The sequence below is a fragment of the Nomascus leucogenys genome, chromosome 21 (genome assembly GCF_006542625.1).
Source record: "Nomascus leucogenys isolate Asia chromosome 21, Asia_NLE_v1, whole genome shotgun sequence".
Lineage (NCBI taxonomy): Eukaryota > Metazoa > Chordata > Mammalia > Primates > Hylobatidae > Nomascus > Nomascus leucogenys.
Window position 1 is genome coordinate 42,374,779 of NC_044401.1, and position 22,149 is coordinate 42,396,927.

Below are 22,149 nucleotides of genomic sequence, written 5' to 3' on the forward strand. Positions count from 1 at the left end.
ACAAGTAAGAAAAAGAAAAGAAATACAAATTGGAAAGGAAGAAATAAAACTGTCTCAACTAGCAAAATGATTGTCCATGTAGACTTTCCTTAAAAAACAACTCCTAGAATAAGTGAATTTAGCAAGGTTGCAGGATACAAAGTCACTATATAAAAGTCAACTGCAGGCCAGGTGCAGTGGCTCACGCCTGTAATCCCAGCACTTTGAGAGGCTGAGGTGGGCGGATCACGACGTCAGGAGATCGACACCATCTTGGCTAACACTGTGAAACCCCAACTCTACTAAAAATACAAAAAATTAGCCGGGTGTGGTGGTGGGTGCCTGTAGTCCCAGCTACTCTAGAGGCTGAGGCAGGAGAATGGTGTGAACCCAGGAGATGGAGCTTTCAGTGAGCCTAGATTGCTCCGTCTCAAAAAAAATAAATAAATAAATAAATAAAAGTCAACTGCATTCCCATTACAACGAACAAGAGGAATTTGAAACCAATAAGAATACCATTTACAACAGCACTGAATAAACAGAGCAGGACTTGGGTAGACAGCTAACAAAATATGTGCAGAATTTGCTGAATGCTGAAAACTATTGAAAAACTGAGGAAGACATAAAAAATCTAAATAAATGTAGAAATAAAACATATACATGCATTTGAACTCTATAATGTTAAAGTATCAATTCTCCCCACTTTGATCTATAAAATTAGTGCAATTCCAAACTTAATCCCAGCAAGCTTTTAGTAAACATCATAAAGCTGACTCTAAAACATATGAAAAGGCAAGGAGTGTGGAAATTATTCACTACAATTACAAGACAGGGCAGCACTGGTGAAAGTATAGACACACAGATCAATAGAACAAAATGGAGAGCCTAGAAATACACATATACAAATCGAGTCAATTGTTTTTAACAAAGGTACAAATGCAATTAAGTAGAGAAAGGACAATCTTTTCAATAAATGGTTACGGAACAATTGGACATCTGCAAAAGAGTGAACCTTGACATACAACTCACACCTTATGCAAAGCATATCTCAAGATGGATCAGAGACCTAAACTTAAATTGTAAAGGTTTTAGAAATAAACACAGGAGAACATTTTTGTGATGCTGAATTTGGCAATGAGCTTTTCTACACCAAAAAAGCACAATACATTATAAAAAATATTGATTAAAAATTTATCAAAACATAACAACTTTTGCTCTGTGAAGACAATGTTAATAAAACGAAAAGACAAGTCATTGAAGCCGGGCGTGGTGGCTCACACCTGTAATCCCAGCACTTTGGGAGGCTAAGGCAAGCAGATCAGTTGAGGCCAGGAGTTCAAGACCAGCCTGGCCAACATGGCAAAACCCCACCTCTACTAAAAATACAAAATAAGCTGGGCGTGATGGCACATGCCTGTAGTCCCAGCTACTCAGGAGGCTGAGGCACAAGAATCGCTTGAACCTGGAAGGCAGGGATTGCAGTGAGCTGAGATCATGCACTGTACTCCAGCCTGGGCAACAGAGCAAGACTCTGTCTCGAAAAAAAAAAAAAGACAAGTCATAGATTAGGAGAAAATATTTGCAAATAGCATATCCAGTAAATAACTTGTATCCAGAATCTAAAACAATAAAAATATCTTAAAACTCAACATCAATAAAGTAAAACACCTGATAAAGAAATGTGCAAGAGACGTGAATAGATACTTCACCAAAGAAGACAGATGGATGGTAAATAAATATGTGAAAAGATGCTTAAGTTAATCTGGCATTAGGAAAACACTCTTTAAAAGCAAAATGAAATACCACTACCTATCTAATAGAATTGCTAAAATATGTATTTTTTCATGCTGGCAGGGATATAGAGTAACATGAACTTTCAATGCCTGCAGATTAGAATACAAAATGGTACAGCTACTTTGGAAAACTGTTTGACAGTTTCTTTAAAAGTTAAATGTACATTTACCAATCCCACTCCTAGGCATCTAACCAAGTTTATAGTAGGTTTACTCATAATCACAGATTCTGAAAATAGCCAAGATATCCTTCAACAAGTGAATGAATAACAAACTGTAGCACATCCGAACAATGGAATACTACTCAGCAAAAGAATGAACAATTGATTCACACAATACTTAAACCTAAAATGCCTTTTGCTACATGGAATAAGCTAAACATTAAAAGATACACATCATATTATTCTATTTATATAACATTTTGAACAAGTCCAAAATTAACCCACAAAAATATAGTTGTCAGGGCTTGAGGGAAGGAGATGTGGCTGAATATAAAAGAGCAACACAAGGGAATTTTTAAGGTGAAGGAACTGTTCTGTATGATCTTGAAGTAGTAAATTCATAACCATATGCATTTGTCAAAACTTACTGAACTGTACATTCCAAAGAGCAAACTTAATTGTATACAATTTTAAAACTTCAGCCAGGATGTCAGGCATTCCAGAAATGGAATGCAGACTGTGACAAATAGATCTAACTATATTATAAATATATGATATAACCTCACTAAAGGAGATGGGGCTAACCTAAGAAACAAAAATGGTGTTTTGAATGGGTACTATAAGAATAAAGACAAAAAGAACTGACATAAACACTGTACTCTAGTTGGTAAATTTCTTTCTCACAGTGGTATGGGTTAGCAATTCTGAAACTACTTCATTGTACACTAGGGTTAAATGAGTAAGTAAATTGTAGATAATGAGATTCAGGTTTTTTACTATCAGTGAAAGAAGTTACAAATAAGGCAAGAAGGCTAGGATAAACCCCATGGTACTGGATTAGAGTCAGAGATATCAGTATGAACTCATGTTTATTTTAATATATATATAAATAGATAAATGCAGAAATAAGTATAGATATGTATGCATTATAATTAATCAGTTATTACAGAGACATATATATTCTAGCCGTGTCCACTGAAAAGTCCTAGAAACAGTAACACCTCAGTAGCAATGAGCGCATCCAGCATCCAGATGTCGATTTCTAAATGCCAATCTCCAATAAAAGGAACTAGGGCTCCTTGGAGAAATGGCTGCCTATCTAGGGTTGGGGCAGGAGCCAGAAAGTAAGGAAGTGTTCAAAAAAGAAAAAGAAAAAAAACGGGGTATGTGATCAGGAGCCAACCTGAAGGAGCTCCCAATGGTCAATGCTAGAATAATTTGAGTTACAGAATAAATAACAATAGTATTGGATTATATGGATTATAACCCAAATAAATTAAATATCCATCAGTCAATACTGATATAAATAAATCATTAAATAAATTAATGGTAGAGACAAATCTTCCTTACAAAAGAATTCCAAATAATTTTTGTAGATACGTCCCCCTCTAAAAATGGAGCTTAATTCCCTCTCCTTAGGTATAGGCTGGACCTAGTGACTCACTTCCAAAGAATAGAATATGAAAAAAGAAAAACAGCAACATCAGAGTGGTGAGACTTGGCAACCACCACCTCAACCAAGTGATCAAGATTAACATCACCAGTGATAAATCATCGTAATATCATGTAACCCCTGATATAACGTGATGAGAAGGGTACTTTACCTCTGTGGTATTCTTCTGCAAAACCCGTAAGCCCAGTCTAATCATGAGAAAACACTGGGAAAACCTAGATTCAGGGACATTCTAAAAATACCTGACCAATACTCTTCAAAACTGTCGAAGTAATGAAAAACAACAAAAAACTAAGAAACAGTCACAGATTAGAGAAGACAAGGAGACATGCTGATTTAATGCAAAGTAGGCCAGGCACAGTGGCTCACGTCTGTAATCCTGGCACTTTGGGAGGCCCAGGCAGGCAGATTACTTGAGGTCAGTAGTTCGAGACCAGCCTGGCCAACATGGTGAAACTCCGTCTCTACTAAAAAATACAAAAATTAGCCTGGTGTGGTGGCACGCACCTGCAGTCCCAGCTACTGGGCAGTCTGAGACGGGAGAATCACTTGAACCTGGGAGGCAGAGGTTGCAGTGAGCTGAGATCACACCACTGCACTCCAGCCTGGGTGCCAGAGTGAGACCCTGTCTCTAAATAAATAAATAAATAAATGCAAGGCAGTATCCTGGATTGGGTTCTGAAACACAATAAGGACATTACTGGAAAAAATGGTGAAATCTGAATGAAGTCTACCTATAGTTTAGTTTATGGCATTGCACCTATGTTCTCTGTTTTGAAAATCCTACTATGGTTGTGTAAAATGCTAACATTAGAGGATGCCAGATACAGTGTATACAATAACTGTCTAATCTTCCCAAGTTGTATGTAAGTCTAAAGTTATTCCAAAATCAATTTGCTTTTATAACCACTGTGTAGGCTACATATTCAGATCAGTGTCAACTGCTGGTCCATAAAGTCCATGAAAATGAGAAGCATATTAATGCTTTGATAGGAAAAATCAAAATAGAACTGGACTGTGCATAGCATTAGTTTACGTGATTATGCCTAATTTTACACTTTGTGATAAAATGTTATTTGGCTTTTAAAACCCTCAGCAGGGGCCAGGCGTGGTGGCTCACACCTGTAATCCCAGCACTTTGGGAGGCTGAGGCGGGTGGATCACAAGGTCAGGAGTTTGAGACCAGTCTGACCAACATGGTGAAATCCCGTCTCTACTAAAAATACAAAAATTAGCTGGATTTGGTGGCACATGCCTGTAATCCCAGCTACTCAGGAGGCTGAGGCAGATGAATCACTTGAACCTGAGAGGTGGAGGTTGCAGTGAGCCGAGATTCGCACCACTGCACTCCAGCCTGGGCAACAGAGCGAGACCCTGTCTCAAAAAAAAAAAAAAAAAAAAAACCCTCAGCAGGAAGAAATATAAAAACTATTGTACAAAATAAACACTTAAATGAAACTAGGCTCTGCTACGGTTTTCTTCTACTGGGATAATAATAGTGCTTAGAGCAGCCATAGTTCTTAAGAAATAAGTGATGAGAGATACCTGTTTTTTTAATAGGTTGTCTTGGGTAATCTAAGTAGCACATCACTTAGAAAACATATGTGAGACAGAAATAGAAAAAGTGAACTGTTCCCTAGGAAGGCAACGCAGGATCATATATAACTTCATATCTAAATGCTGGAAGGGCAACACAGTGTCACGTATGAATACATAGGGCCATATATAACTATTTATTCAAGGTATGAGAACCACAGCTATAGTCAGGATAAAAAAAATCACAATTTAGCAGTATACAGATTCTAAACTTTCTTTTCAACTTTAGAGATCATATTTTCTTTGGTTAACTTTTAATGAAGGAAATGAATACCATCACTAAAGAGTTTCTTAAACATACAGATTTGTACTAATCAAAGAAAATCATAATGCAACCTAACTTCAAACAGAATCACTTTATCTTCAGATTTTTCAGACCACTTTGGAACAAAGAAAACAAAATAACCAATTGATGGGATTCTGAGAAGATGGGAGTAGCAAGGGACCCCATGGATTTTGTATCTTCCTTTATTCCCACATAAAAACAGACAAAGCAACTAGATAACAAAAGATCCATGGACAGCCTTTAGCAAAAAACTACTTAACAAAGTTTCCTACAAACCCCAAAGTAAACGTGGATATAGACAAACCGCCAACACTCACAAGATCTGGGTGTCACTGGTGTTCAAATGGGAGGAAATTGAGGGAAGCCAGAGGAGTACAACACCAAGAGGACCTCAAAAGAGCCCGTGGGCATTCACTGGCAAATGTGCCAAGCCAATTACAGAACAGTAGTTGATACAAGGAGGGGTCTTCCCATTCCAATAACAGGTACCTGCCAGGGGCCTATGAGGGCTGAAAGAGCTGAGGCAGTCTGGACCTTTATTAATTCTCAGAACTGAAGAGTTGGGGCTCTCTTGAACGATAGGGTCCCACAATGAGGAGAATCTGCTGAGAGAGAATTAAAATTAAGTGACTAAGGAAAGAGGAGGTCCAGATAAAGAGCAGGTGAAAGTGGCAAGGAAAGAAAGGCAGGAAATCTGAGAAATCCAGCTGCCATGTAGTTGAACAATGTCTGAAATAGCACAAGAGGAAACCTTATCAAGTTAGAAAAGCTGCATAAAATCTCTTTCTAAAAGTTCAGCAACACTAAATTCATATTAAAAATGAACTACTGAGGCCAGGTGTGCTGGCTTATCCTGTAATCCTAGCACTTTGGGAGACTGAGGAGGGAGGATCACTTGAGCCTAGGGGTTCAAGACTAGCCTGAGCAACAAAGCAAGATCCCATCTCTACAAAATTTTTTTAAAAAATCAGCCAGGCATGGTGGCACATGCACGTAGGCCCAGCTATTCAGGTGGCTGAGGTGGGAAGATTGCTTGAGCCCAAGAGGTGGAGGCTGCAGTGAGCCATAATCACACCCCTACACTCCAGCCTGGGTGACAGAGTAAGACACTGTCTCAAAAAAGAAAAAAAAAGGGCAACTGAAAAGTATCACAATTCAGATACGTTAGTAGAAGAAAAAAAAGGAGGAAAACAATCATAATAACATCCTGACAGAAAATGGAAGCATGTCAGAGAGCCATGCTCAAAAAAACGGTTCAAAACTATTGCCACTTAAATCTACTGAAGGAACTAAAAGGCATTAAAAATGACATAAGATGTGAAAAAATAAACACCAGAAATAGAAAAATCCAGAAATAAAGTGAAAACAAGAAGTGACTGAAAAATTTTAAAAATCATTTTGGAAATGAAGATGAAACTAGAAGGAACAGGAAAATGAGTAAATATAACAAACCATGTCATTTAAAAAAAAGCAAAGTTGAAATGAAGGATAATTTTAAAAATCAAAAAGAAATGACCTAAAAAACTAGATATGCAACTACCTTATGATCCTCAATTCCACTCCCCGGCATTTATCTTAGAGAAAAGAAAACTTAAGTTCACATGAGAACCTGCTTTATATAAACATTCATAGCAGCTTTATTTCTGTTAACAGATGGTTAAGCAAACTGGTATATACGGGGAAATGGTTAAACAAACTGGTACATAGATCCCATGGCATACTTCTCAGAAATAAAAAGCAACGAACTACTGATGGACCCACAACTTAGATGGATCTCCAGAAAACTACATTGAATGAAAAAAAGCCAGTCCCAAAAGGTTACATATTATACAATTCCATACTTCTATAACATTTTTGAAATGACAAAATTTTAGAAATGGAGGAAAGATTAGTGGTTACCAGTGGTTAGAGAGGGGTTGGGGAGGGAAGCGACTGTGGTCATAACAAGGCAACACAAGGGATCCTTGTGGTGTTGCAACTGTTCAATATCTTGACTATGGCAGTGCATACAGGAACCTACACAGGTGATATAACATTGCAGAACTTAATGATACACACACATACATATACAAATGAATATACAAGTAAAACTGGGGAATATATCAATCTCAATATCCTAATTGTGATATTATGTATCAGTTTTGCAAAATGTTACCACTGGAAGAAACAACAAAGTGTATAAAAGAGCTCTGTATTATTTCTTACAACTGCATGTGACTCTACAATTGTCTTCATATTTAAAAAACAAATGAAAAAGAAATGAACTAAATGCAACATGATATCCTGAATTGAATCCTGGAACAGAAAATGGACATTAATGGAGAAACTGGTGAAATGTGAACAATGTCTGGAGTTCAGTTAATATTAATGTACCAATGTTGGTTTCTTAATTTTGTACACTGCTAATGTCACATGTTAATCTTAGGGAATACTAAGCAAAGGATACACCAGACTTCTGCACTATCTTTGCAAATTTTCTGTAGTAAACTTTCTGTAGTGATCTGAAATAATTCCTAATAATTTGTTTATTTTTTAAAAAGTAAGAAATTAAGAGTTATGTAGGATTTGCGAGAAACAGATAAATATTGAAGATAAGTAATGTGAATAACAGGATTCCCTGAAGAAGAAAAGCAAAGCAAAGAAACAGCACAAATATGAAAAACCATAATCCAAGAATATTTATTTGAAAAATTTTTTAAAAAGATTTGAAACTACATCTTGAAAGAGCCCACAATGTACCTCAGAATGTCAACTCAGAATGATCAACAAAACGCTCTAGTAAAATTACTGGACTTAAAAAAATCCTTTAGACTTTAGGTTAAAACATCATATGACTAGTAAGATAAAGAAAAGAAAGCATTAGATTTTTCAACAGCAATGCTTTTGTCAGAAAAAAAAAAATGAGTTACAAATTTAAGATATTCAAGAAAAGAAAAAGTGAGCCAAGGATTCTATTTCTAGCAAACACAAACTTTAGATATAAAAAACACAGACAAAATGTTATGAACAAGCAAGAAAATTCATGACATATGAATATTCCCTTAAGCCTTTCCTAAAGAATTTACTACAGGCAAAACTTGAGGCAATCCAAATGACTAAAGAAACATCATTATAAGAACTAGTGGTGAGCATTAAATATACGGTTACTAACAGAATTAAGACTAAGTAAAGACTGGGGAAGAGACAGCATAGTATGTAATGATTATATGCTCTGACAATATATAGGACAACCATGAAAAAAAATAGGGAAGAATGTGAATAGCACATGCAAAAAATAAATATTTTTAAACAGTTTTCAATAATTAAAAGTAGTGGTTGTCTATGGCCATACCACCCTGAACACATCCGATCTCGTCTAAAGTGGTTGTGGTGGTGATATTAGTATCATTACTCCTAGATTACTATATGTGAAATATAGAATTAAAGCAAATGAGTAATTATGGATACACTAATTCTATATTTTCAGTTATTAAAAAAAGATACAGATGTAATACAGAAGAAATTAAGAACCCCAAAATACAAACTGATCTTTGAATCTGAATAGGAACAATCAGTGTGAAATGACAATTCAGTATTTTATATTTGTTCACATATTTTCCTAGCTCTGTCCACTGAAAAGGCTTAAAAGTAACGACAAACTGAGAAGCAATGAATATCTCTAGTGCCTAGATTGGGGTCTTGAAATACTCTTTCCCATTTTTAAAAAAGTTTTTAAAAGAAGGTTTTCTTAGAGAAATGGCTAATTCCAGTTCTAAAGTGGAAATGTACAAAATGATCCTGAAACATCTTGTCATACAAGATAGGAAGCTTTCAAAGGACACAGGTTCCCATTGGCTAAAAGGATAATTTGAATATGTATGAATAAGAATTGCAGCACACTGGGCCATACTGTCCAAGGTAATTTACAGATTCAATGCCAACCCCATCAAGCTACCAATGACTTTCTTCACAGAATTGGAAAAAACTACTTTAAAGTTCATATGGAACCAAAAAAGAGTCCGCATAGCCAAGACAATCCTAAGCAAAAAGAACAAAGCTGGATGCATCATGCTACCTGACTTCAAATTATACTACAAGGCGACAGTAACCAAAACAGCATGGTACTCGTACCAAAACACATATATAGACCAACGGAACAGAACAGAGCCCTCAGAAATAACACCACACATCTACAACCATCTAATCTTTGACAAATCTGACAAAAATAAGAAATGGGGAAAGGACTCCCTATTTAATAAATGGTGCTGGGAAAACTGGCTAGCCATATGTAGAAAGCTGAAACTGGATCCCTTCCTTACACCTTATACAAAAACTAATTCAAGATGGATTAAAGACTTAAATGTCAGACCTAAAACCATAAAAAACCCTAGAAGAAAACCTAGGCAATACCATTCAGGACATAGGCATGGGCAAATACTTCATGACTAAAACAACAAAAGCAATGACAACAAAAGCCAAAATAGACAAATGGGATCTAATTAAACTAAAGAGCTTCTGCACAGCAAAAGAAACTACCATCAGAGTGAACAGGCAACCTACAGAACGGGAGAAAATTTTTGCAATCTACCCATCTGACAAAGGGATATTATCCAGAATCTACAAAGAACTTAAACAAACTTATAAGAAAAAAATAACACCATCAAAAAGTGGGCGAAGGATATGAACAGACACTTCTCAAAAGAAGACATTTATGCAGCCAACAGACACATGGAAAAATGCTCATCATCACTGGTCATCAGAGAAATGCAAATCAAAACTACAATGAGATACCATCTCACGCCAGTTAGAATGGCGATCATTAAAAAGTCAGGAAACAACAGATGCTGGAGAGGTTGTGGAAAAATAGGAATGCTTTTACACTATTGGTGGTAGTGTAAATTAGTTCAACCATTGTGGAAGACAGTGTGGCAATTCCTCAAGGATCAGAACTAGAAATACCATTTGACCCAGCGATCCCATTACTGGGTATATACCCAGAGGATTATAAATCATGCTACTATAAAGACATATGCACATGTATGTTTATTGTAGCACTATTCACAATAGCAAAGACTTGGAACAAATCCAAATGTCCATCAATGATAGACTGGATTAAGAAAACGTGGCACACATACACCATGGAATACTATGCAGCCATAAAAAAGGATGAGTTAATGTCCTTGGCAGGGACATGGATGAAGCTGGAAACCATCATCCTCAGTAAACTATCACAAGGACAGAAATCAAACACCGCATGTTCTCACTCATAGGTGGGAATTGAACAATAAGAACACTTGGACACAGGGCAGGGAACATAACACACCGGGACCTGTCAGGGGTTGGGGGCTGGGGAAGGGATAGCATTAGGAGAAATACCTAATGTAAATGACGAGTTGATGGGTGCAGGAAACCAACATGGCACATGTATACCTATGTAATAAACCTGCACATTGTGCACATGTACCCTAGAACTTAAAGTATAATAAAAAAAATACAGTTAATCAAAATTAATACCTCTAGGAATAGAAATTATAAACACATAATTTCCACGGAAAAATTATAAAATAAGTCACCAATGCTAAAACACCAGAAATAGTTGCTGTTAGAAAATTTTACCAAATTGTCAAAAATGAGATAATCTAAGTGCTACAGAAGTTGCTATTTATATTGCTCCAAAACATAGAAAAAGAAAATGAAAAATTACAAACCATCTCCCTATGAATACTGATGCCAACATTCTAAATAAATTTTAATTAGAATTTTAAATAAAATATTAGCAAACTAAATCTGACTAGATACTGAAAAAAATTATCACCAAGTGGATTTATTCTAGTAATTCAAATATCATTAAATATTATGAAATCCATTATGGAAACCCATACCACTACCACATGAGTTTCTGATTGACCCTCCCTAGAAAGGAGTGTGCCCACCAGCATCCTACTGAATATCACTGAATATCATAGCAAACGAAGAACACATACACATGAACACAGGATAATAATGATAATATTAATGGCAACAATTATTGAGAAACATTTAATTTAAATGCAAACTCTATATACTCTTTAATCTTAACAAAATCTGCAAGATAAGTATTATCATCATCCCCATTTTATAGAGGGAAAACTGACACTCAGAAATTAAGACATTTCAAGGTCCCTCAGTTAAATATATAATACAATAGCAGCCAGGCAGGGTGGCTCACGCCTGTAATCCCAGCACTTTAGAAGGCTGAGGTGAGAGGATGGCTTGAGCTCAAGAGTTCAAGACCTGCCTGAGCAACATAGTGAGACTCTGTCTCTACAAAAAAAATTTTTTTAATTAGCTGGGCATACTGGCATATGCCTGCAGTCCCAGATGTTCGGGAGGCTGAGGCAGGAGGATCACTTGAGCCCAGGAGTTTGAGAGTGTAGTCAGCTATGATCACACCACTGCACTCCAGCCTGGGCAACAGAACAAGACCTTGTCTCAAAAAAAAAAAAAAAAAGAATAAAATAAAAAAGATTAATAGAATAAAATAAAAAGCTATTTAAAGGAAAAATAGATTACTTTTCTCACATAACCATTTAAAAATATGTACATTTTAAGAAAGGAAAGACTAATATTTAAATGAGATAAAAATCTGGGAGAGTGCTAGGGATGTACCAGTTCAGGCAGGACAAAAGGAGTCTCTCATAGACTGATTCAACAAACTCAGAGATCCACAGGAAAGCAGGTGACATAGTGGGAAGAGCACCAAACTGGGAAGTTTTCCATCCTGGCTCAATAAGAAGCTGCATCATAGTCGGTAAGTCACCTTACAGCGTCAGTTTCCTCGTCTTAAAATGAAGACTGACAAGGACCATTCTAATGCCCCCTACGCTACAGCTGTTGACATTAAAGGAATAACCTGGAAATGTAAATGGAAGGGCATCTCAGCCACAGTTGTGGGCTTTTGGTAGCTCAAAGGTTGGGAACTACAGGGCAAGAAAGCCAGTAAGTAGCCATGCTTAAGCTAAATGAAGAAAGATGGGTACTCCTCTCTATTAGGCTCACTGAGGACAGAAATGGGCAAATGTATAGATAAAAATTAATAAAGGGGAAAATATTCATATTCATAGTCATAAATGTATGTAAGGAATATATATGTATACATATATATTCCTTACATACATTTACGTATATGTATATATACCATATATACGTATATATGTATATATACCATATATACGTATATATGTATATATACATATATACGTATATATACCATATATACATATGTATACATATATACATACATATGTATTCGTATATATATACGTATACATATATGTAAAAATTAATAAAGGGGAAATATTCATATTCATAGTCATAAACTCATGTAAGGAATATGTATGACTGTTGGACAAAAATGTTATTGCTGTTATCTTATAAAGCATCAAAATAATGAATAGCAACTAAGGAAAAGAATAAAATGCAGAGCTTCATGCCAAGGCCAGGGATTCCACAAAACACTAAGGCAAATAAAACAATTCCTCAAAGTCTATGCTGGTCACAGCTTTCACAAACCCTGCCATAGGACCTTAACACTTATGTGTTGAAGTGGCACTTAGAATTAAGTAAGTTTTATTTTCTCCAAGTCTTCACTGTTATCAATGATTATTCTTATAACAACCACCTGGTGTTCAGCATTATGCTAGGAACTATAAAAATATAAAAAGAATTATAAAGCATGTCCCTAGCCACCAAAAACAGAACAATATGCACAGGAAAATAAGCGAAATAACTGAAGACAGTGAGTGCATGCTTGTGTGTATATGCATATACGCCATCTACTTTGGAATTTAAATCACATTTTCCCACAGAAACAGAGAAAGTGGTTAGGTTTCAGTTGAGGTGACTCCTCAAACTTATTTCATGTTTATTTAGTTAAGCCTCAGTAGCTGTCCTTAATTCCTCAAATCTCGAAGTGATTTTCAACCAAGTTGAGGGGCTAATAGGTAGTGCTGTATAGCTGGAAATAACGTATTCAATATTATGACATAATTTTACAATTAGAAAATGAACAACTATTTTTCATGATGCAGAAGCCACTATTTTAATTAAATGAATTTAAAAGTAAGTGGTAGCTATAACATACATACACAGCGTGACCCGCCAAGCACTGCTCCAATATCTTTATATATAACTTACTTTTCATTATTTAACTCACTTTATTTATTTATTTATTTTGAGACGGAGTTTCACTATTGTCGCCCAGGCTGGAGTGCAGTGGCGCGATCTCACTACAATCTCTGCCTCCCAGGTTCAAGCGATTCTCCTGCCTGAGCCTCCCGAGTAGCTGGGATTACTGGTACCCGCTGCCACGACTGGCTAATTTTTGGTATTTTTAGTAGAGACAGGGGTTTCACCATGTTGGCCAGGCTGGTCTCAAACTCCTGACCTCAAGTGATCCACCCGCCTCAGTCTCCCAAAGTGCTGGGATTACAGGGGTGAGCCACTGAGCCCGGCCTAACTCACTTTATTCTTAAAACAACCGCAAGAGGGAGTACTGTCAATATTCCCAGTTTTAAGGTGAGTAAACTAAGGCAGAGGGATGTTAAGTAATTTCCCCAGTCACATAGTTTGACAAAGCTTCTTGGTGGGTGAAGATACACAGAAAATATTTTATTTTCTGAATAATCTCATTATCCAATATTCTTCACTCGGGTTGAAAACAGAATGAGGGGATAAAAGCACTATGTTAATAGGTAAGTACTTTTTTTTAAAGCAGTACATAAACTAAAATGATTCATAGTAGTATGGCCCCAAATAATTCCATATTGTTTATACCACAGACAGGTTCACACAAGGGCCCTAGGATATATATACATGGATGTTCACTACAGCAGTGTTTTGATGGCTAATGACTGAAAATCTAAATGTCCATCAATGGGGACAAGCTAAATACTATTTTTATATTTTTACAAAGGACTGCTGTGTAGCCATAAAAAGGATGAGGTAGTTTTATACCCATGGATATCAAAAGTGCCTAATATACAGTATTAAATGGCAAAAGCATGTGTATTAGGATTCCACTTGTGGGAAAGACAGAAGGGGTATATATTATCATTTGCTTTATTATGATCAGAAAATTTCTTAAATATAACCAAGAAATTATTTACAGTGCTTACTTCTGGGAGGTGGGGAATGGAGATGGGTAGATCAGCAGATAGAGAAAGAAAAAGACTTTTTTTACATTGTATCCTTCTGTATTAAATTTCCTTTTATCAAAAACATATAGCTGATTTTAAATAGCTTAATGAAAAATACAGCAATATAGAGCCTAGTCTCCTTTTACATAATGGTTTCTAACTACAGACTGGTATGTAATGATCAGTGGTATTCCTAATAGTAATTCACCTAGATAAATTAATGAATGATTTATTTTATAAACAAGGATAAAGTCAACATCCCTTTAATTAATCCATTAATCAAAGGGAGAAAAGAAAAGGGGCCTATAAACCTCAAGCAGAAGGTTGAAAAAAATCTTCTAAAGATCATGTTTAAGAAAGGCTGCATCCCAAAGTCTGGATGCCAGAAATGCCAATGACCTTCTTGAAAAACAAGGAAGTATCTTTACGTGATTGTCAAATTGGGTTGGGAGGTCCCAAGGTGTGGACAAGCCTTTTTAAAAATCTCATTCTTTTACGTTTATACTTTTGCATATTTCATATTATACACAACATATTTACAGTGGTAGTCATACACTATAAATAATTAAACATACAACATTTGGGGAGATGCATGCTCAAAAATGTTTTACTGCCAGGGAGTGCAATTAAAAAGGTTTGGAAGCTACTGAGGTAGTGAAATATATTAATGCAGTGAAAAGAAAAACATTAAATGGTCATTCTGTGGTCAAGGGATGAGAAGTAAAAGCTATGAAGCAGTTAATGCACAATGCCTGCAACTTTTGAGTACTCTTCAACTTTTTCCTGAATCTATTCCAAAACCAAATCCTGCCATTTTTCTAATAGGATATTTCCTGAGTTTGCCCCTTCATAACCATTCTGACCATCTAAATCTTATCAATTCACGCTTTTGGAAAGGCCTCCGGCCCTTCTGTAAAGAGCCCTCCACTTGCTTGCCTCTTGCACAGAATCGTAAGAAGGTCCTTTAAGAGCTCGGACAGCTTCCAACTATCCCCAAAAGTGAAAGTACTCATCCATGATTGTACATATCCCTGTCCCACTCTCAAACTGTCCGCTCCCCATAGACCAACTGGAGCTCTTTAAATAAGTCAGACAAATATATTCCTCATTCCTCAAGGGACTCACCCTCCCTTTCACATTCCGGTTGTGCAGATTAAACGTACTCCACACCATCAAACCAAGTTATTTTTCCTCGAGAACTCTCTTCGAGGTTCCTTTTTCTCTAACAGCCTGCCCACCTCTGATTCCTGGGATTTTCGCGTTGACGGGATCGTTGGGATCTTTCCTCTCTTCTCATCTTTCCAGTAACCCATTAACATGAGCAGGATTATTGGACAGGCCTCCGTTTGCATTAATATCTCCAATGATTCTGTGATCTCCGCCCTAAAGACCTTTGATTTCTTTTGGTCGCGCCTCCCCTTCGGGACACCAAGTTTGTTTAGGGCCTGAGCACAGGGGCCCGGCAGGTTCTTTCCGACGTCAGCGGCTGCCTACCGAGGTCGACTTAGGCAGGCCGCTCCAGGAACAAGGCCGTGCGGACAGGACTGACCTAGGCGCTTTTCCCCGTCGCTCCCAGAGGAGAAACGTACCGGGGAGGGGACAGACTGTGAGCAAGTGGTCCAAGTCTGCGCAGGGCGACCCCGAAGGCCCACCGGAGAGGCCGAGAGGCTTGTTGGCTACTAGAACGAGGCCTGGTAGGTGAAGGAGGCGGGTGAAGGGCCGGATCCAGGACTGAATCCGGGAGAGGCGGGGCGAGGAGGGGACTCCGGTGTAGCTGCTTGGGCAGCTCCCGCGGCCCCTCTGGCGGGGGTGACCGTTCTTGGACTCGCAGAGGGAAGAGTTGGGTAGCGTTCCCCACTCACCTAGAAGCGCTGCCGCCTGAGGCTCCAGCTGCCCCCCTCCCAATTCAAGCCACGTCAGCTCGGGAACCCCGTACGCGACACCTTCCACCGCCGCGCCCGGCCAGGGACTCAGCCACTAGCAGTTGGGACGGAAGATGGGATTAAGACACCGACCAATCAGGACTATCGGCAGGCCGTTACCAGGGAGACCAGGCACGCCTTGTTTGTTAACAACCTATCAACAATGACGGAAACCAATCAACGACAGAAGATGCTCCGCTTCCTCAAAGAAACAGCCAATGGACCCTAAAGAGTGAATGAGGGGCGTGATTAGACGGGAGTAGGTGCCCCGGAACAAGATCTGGGGAGGGACAGGAAATGCCGAGTGGGTGGGCGTTCTGGGAAAGGTCAGATGTTCTCAGCGTGAGGTGATTATGCTGGCTTCCTCCAATTCCTCCGCTTCGTCGGCTGTGACTGACCGAGACTGCGGCTTGGGCTTCCGCAGAGACTTGAGACTGCGGGCACCCGCTGCCATTAGGATTGTTGAATGAGCTGTGAGAAGGGAGTCGGGGATATAGGACTCTTAGATTCAAAAAATACTGGAGCCTCTTAGTTGTTCGTCTAGTTTGACCTTTTGATTTGTTGATGAAAAATAATTAACCATAGAAGTAACTTGCCCAAAGTCAAACAGCGACTTAGTGATGGAACTCGGACTAGAACCCGGTGTCAGTATGAAAGAGGATCAGCGATGTCTGTAAGGACATGACTGTGAGAGAGAGAGTAGTGAATACTAGGAAGGTGCCTCTTACAAAGTGGAGCCTGAGCCAGGACCTAAGCAAAGATTGAGAGTTGAGGGCTCAGGCTCTGCAATGAGTGTCAGTGAGGAGCTCCAGCAAAAGACTGAAATCACTCATGCTTTCCTTAAACCCCTAAGGAAAGGGAGGGAAAGTAGCCAGCTCCCAATGACCTGTCATTTCAGGCACTCTCTTGGCAATAAGAGTAATGTTAGTTGGAATTTATTGAATCTAACTGTGCACTCAGCTGGCCCATTGTATGTATACTCATCTTAATGATTACATAACTTCGCAATTCAAACATCAGCTCAGTAAGGCCTTTCCTGGCTGCCCATCTTACGGAACTGGAGGTCATTATGCTAAGTGAAATAAGTCTGGCACAGAAAGACAAATGCCCCATGGTCTCACTCATGTGGGAGCTTAAAAAGTTGATCTCATGGAGCAGAGATAAGTACCAGAGGCTGGGAAGATAAGTACCAGAGGAGTTGGGGGAGGCAGGGAAGAGATTGGTTAATGGGTACAAACATAGATAGAAGGAATAAGTTCAAGTGTTTGATAGCACAGTAGGGTGACTATAGTTAACAATATGTTATATATTTCAAAATAACTAGAAGAGAAGATTAGAAATGTTCCCAACACAAAGAAATGATAAATGTTCGAGGTGATAGATATCCTAAACACCCTGATTTGATCATTACACACTGTATGTATATATCAAACTACCACACCCCATAAATATGTACAAATATGTATCAATACAAACATAAATAAAATTGCAGTTTCCTGCATGCACTGTACTTCTTTGCTTCTTTTTCCCCTAAGCATTTTGCCATCTAACATACTATATATTTCATTTATCTCGTATCTCTCTTCTCATTAGATTATAAGCTCCAGGAAGGTAGTAATTTTGATCTCAGCTTTATCTCCAGGTCCCAGAAAAGTATAGAGGAGGGCACTCAATATCTGTTAATAAAGTATATATGATTATCCTTATTTTAAATGTGAGGCAATAAGACTTCAGAAGGTCAAATAATTCACACAAGGTCACATAGTGAGGGGCAGAGACAGAATTTGAAGTGGGTATTCAATGTCAATGCTGCAGTACTTCATGAATACATCATATTCTTATATACCTGATTGTATCCACCCAGCAAAGTCCTAAACCTGCATCAGTCCAACCATTGGTTTCTACTCCTACCTTTGGGGAGCAAAATGCTGCAGGAGACATCAGGACAATGTCATCAATGACATCAATGTCCTGACCACTACACATTCAGTTTCCAGCTGAACTCCATCTTCAGCACACTCCTAAATCCTTCTTGTCTTCAGCTTCCTCTCCTATTTGCCGCAATTATTCAAACCTTTAACATCCTCTTTAAGTCCCAACCCTGTATCTATACCTCACACTCCTAGCAGATGAACTTGCTCCTATCTTAGAGAAAATAGAAACCATCACTGAGGGTCCTATTGTACTCCCTTACACAAAATTTACCTTTCTACATACTTATTTCCACATTCAATCTTAGAATTTACCTTTCAGTTTGAACAGAATGAAACTTTCTTATAGGAGAAGAGATTAGAATTTTGTCTGTGTAGTAGGTCTTCTTATGGCTCTACCTTCTATTATTGGGTGAGCACAGTATGGTGAGAATTATAATGAATACTAGGGGCGCGAAGGAAGAAAATGAGGTGGAGAAGTTAAAGAGCAAAACTGATATTATTTCTAAGTTCACTGAAGGACTGGAAATAATTTAGAATGCAACTTAATGGAAGCAATTTAGGCTCTGAGATGGTGAACAAGATAATAAAAGATAATTAGGGATTGCCCCAGCAAAAAAGAGGGTACAGAATAGTGGAGATAGATGGAGCAGCATGTGCATGGACCATTTGGGCAATTTGACATAAGTGATATGACTGAACAGATAGGCGAAGAGTAGGTCATAAAATTGTGCCATTTTATGCTAAGGGGTTTGGATATGACTCTAAGCTCCAGAGCAGTTAGAGACTGCAGAAATCACAGAAGTGTGGAGTCATTCAGGTGTCCCTTAGAGAGTTACCATTTCCCTAATTGAAAGTACAGGGAGGAAAAGTTGAAAGACAAGAAATGTCACATTCTCTGTGATTTACCATTGCCCACTTCCCTCTCCCCTTTTTCAGTTCTTTCCTCATCATCATCTTACCTTCCCCATACCAAATGCAAACTTATTCCAAAACTTTCATGCAGCCTTATTTATTAATGTATCTTCCATACCTAAGGTATCTTCAGCATAGTATATACTCAATAAATATTTGTTAAATAAAATATCCAACATATAATTCTATATGAATAAATCTTAAAATCTTAGAGAAATAAGAAATTGTCTTGAAAAATGTAACTTCGAGACATATCAGTTATATGCAAAAATATACATTCACATGATCACATCAACCAATGAAGAAAAATATTTTCACAAGAAGAGGGAAGGTGGGGAAAGAAAAAGAGGGATGGTGGGGAAAGAGGAAGGGAGATGAGGGGGGAAAAAAGATGGAAGGTGAGGAAACAAGGTGGGGAAAGAAGAAGAGGGAAGGTGGGGAAAGAAAAAGAGGGATGGTGGGGAAAGGGGAAAGAAGAAGAGGAATGGCAGGGGAAGAAGAGGGAAGGTGGGGGAAGAAGAAGAGGGAAGGTGGGGGAAGAAGAAGAGGGAAGGTGGGGATAGGGAAAAGAAGCTGAGGAAAGAAGGTGGGGAAAGAAGAAGAGGGAAGGTGGGAGGAAGAAAAAAAATCAACACCCATTCATAATAAAGAAAAAACTCAGAAAACTAGGAATCGAAGGATATTTACTCAACTTGATAGAAAAATATTGCAGATTCTTAATAGTGAGAAACTAGATGCTTTCCCTCTAAGATCAGGAACAAGGTAAGGATGTCCCCTCTCACTACTCCTAAGTGACATTATACTAAACCTCCTGCCTAATGTAAGACAAGAAAGGGAAATAAAAGATATTCATACTAGAAAGTAATAAATAAAACTGTCTTTGTAGATGACATGTTTTTTTATGTAAAAAAATACCTAAGAATAAACAAAAACCTCCTGGAATTAATAAGCAATTTTAACAAGGCTACAGGGTAAAAGGTCAATTGCTTTCCTCAGCAAAGAACAATTGGAATTTGAAATTAAAAACACAACACCATTTACATTAGCCTCAAAAAAAAAAAGAAGAAATAAATACTTAGGCATAAATCTAACAAAATATGTACAGACTCTATGTGAAGGAAACTAGCAAACCTCAGATTAAAAAAATTAAAATCTAAATAAATGGAGAAATATTCCATATTCCCAGAAAGCATCAGTATGGTTATGATGTCAATTCTTCCTAACTTTATCTGTAGATTCAATAAGATCTCAATCAAAATTTTAGCACATTATTTTGTGGATATCAACAAATTAATTCTGAATTTTATATGAAAAAGTAAAAGACCCAGACTAATCCACAGAATATTCAAGAAGAACAAAGTTGGAGGACTGACATTACCCAACTTCAAGACTTACTACAAAGCTACAGTAAACAAGACAGCATGGTACTGGCAAAAGAATAGACAAATAGACAATTGGAACAGAATGGAGAGCCCCAAAATAGATCCACGTAAATGTAGACAACTGATCTTTGACAACGGAGCAAAGGTAATTCAATGGAGAAAAGAGTCTTTTCAATACATGGTGCTAGAACAACTGGAGATCCACATGTAAAAAATGACACACACCTTATACCTTTTATAAAAATTAACTGAAAATGGATCTTAAGATGTAAATACAAAATGTAAAACTATAAAACATCTATAGGATAATTTGAGACTCTAGGTGACTCGGAGTTTGGTGATGACTTTTCAGATACAACACCAAAAGCATGATCCAATGCAGGGGGGGGAACATAATAAATTGGACTTGATTAAAATGAAAAACTTCTGCTCTGCAAAAGGCACTGTTAAGAAGATTAAAAAAACAAGGCACAGACTGGGAGAAAATATTTGCAGAATACCTATTTGATAAAGGACTGTTACCTAAAATACACAAGGAACACTTATAATGCAAACATTTTAATTAAAATATTCACAAGTGGGCAAAAGATCTGAACAGACACCTCACCAAAGAAGATACACAGATGGCAAATAAGCACACGAAAAAATGCAGCCAGGCACGGTCGCTCACGCCTGTAATCCCAGCACTTTGGGAGGCCAAGGCAGGCAGATCACGAGGTCAGAAGTTTAAGACCAGCCTGACCAACATGATGAAACTCCCGCCTCTACTTAAAAAAATACAAAAATTAACCAGGCATGGTGGTGCGCACCAGTAATCCCAGCTACTCAGGAGGCTGAGGCAGGAGCATCGCTTGAACCCAGGAGGCGGAGGTTGCAATGAGCTGAGATTGCACCACTGCACTCCAGCCTGGGGGACACAGCGTGACTCCGTCTAAAAAAGGAAGGGAGGGAGGGAGGGAGGGAGGGAGGAAGGAAGGAAGAAAGAAGGAAAGAAAGAAAGAAAGAAAGAGAAAGAAAGAAAGAGAGAGAGAAAGAGAGAGAGAGAGAAAGAAAGAAAAAGAAAGAAAGAAAGAAAGAAAGAAAGAAAGAAAGAAAGAAAGAAAGAAAGAAAGAAAGAAAAGGGAAAAGAAAAGAAAGAAACTCAACATCGTATGTTATTAGGGAATTGCAAATTAAAGGAACAATAAGATATCACCACACACCTATCTGAATGACAAAAATCCAAAACCCGGACATCATCAACTGCTGGCAAGGAAGTAGAACAACAGGAACTCACATTTGTTACTGGTGGGAATGCAAAATGATACAACCACTTTGGAAGACAGTTAAGCAATTTCTTACAAAGCTAAACATAGATTGACCATACCATCCAGCAATCATGCTCCTAGATATATCCAAATCAGTGAAAATGTATGTCCACAGAAAAACTTGCACATGAATGTTTATAGCAGCTTTATTCATAATTCCCAAAACTTGAAAGCAACCAAGATGTCCTTCAGTAGATAAACGGATATACTGTGGTATTTCATACAACTGAACATTATTCAGTGATAAAAAGAATTGAGCAATCAAGCCA

General features: G+C 37.8%; 1 protein-coding gene across 6 annotated transcripts in view; it reads right to left on the bottom strand.

Annotated features, from left to right (window-relative positions):
* Nucleotides 1-16,421, bottom strand: part of GOLGB1 (golgin B1) — a 92,900-nt gene extending 76,479 nt beyond the window's left edge. For 5 of the 6 annotated variants that reach the window (XM_030801603.1, XM_030801602.1, XM_030801601.1 and 2 more), the window contains exon 1: nucleotides 16,286-16,421. The gene's annotated coding sequence lies outside the window, so the exon portion shown is untranslated. The other variant, XM_030801600.1, reaches the window with a different exon arrangement.
* Nucleotides 16,422-22,149: the final 5,728 nt, after the last annotated feature.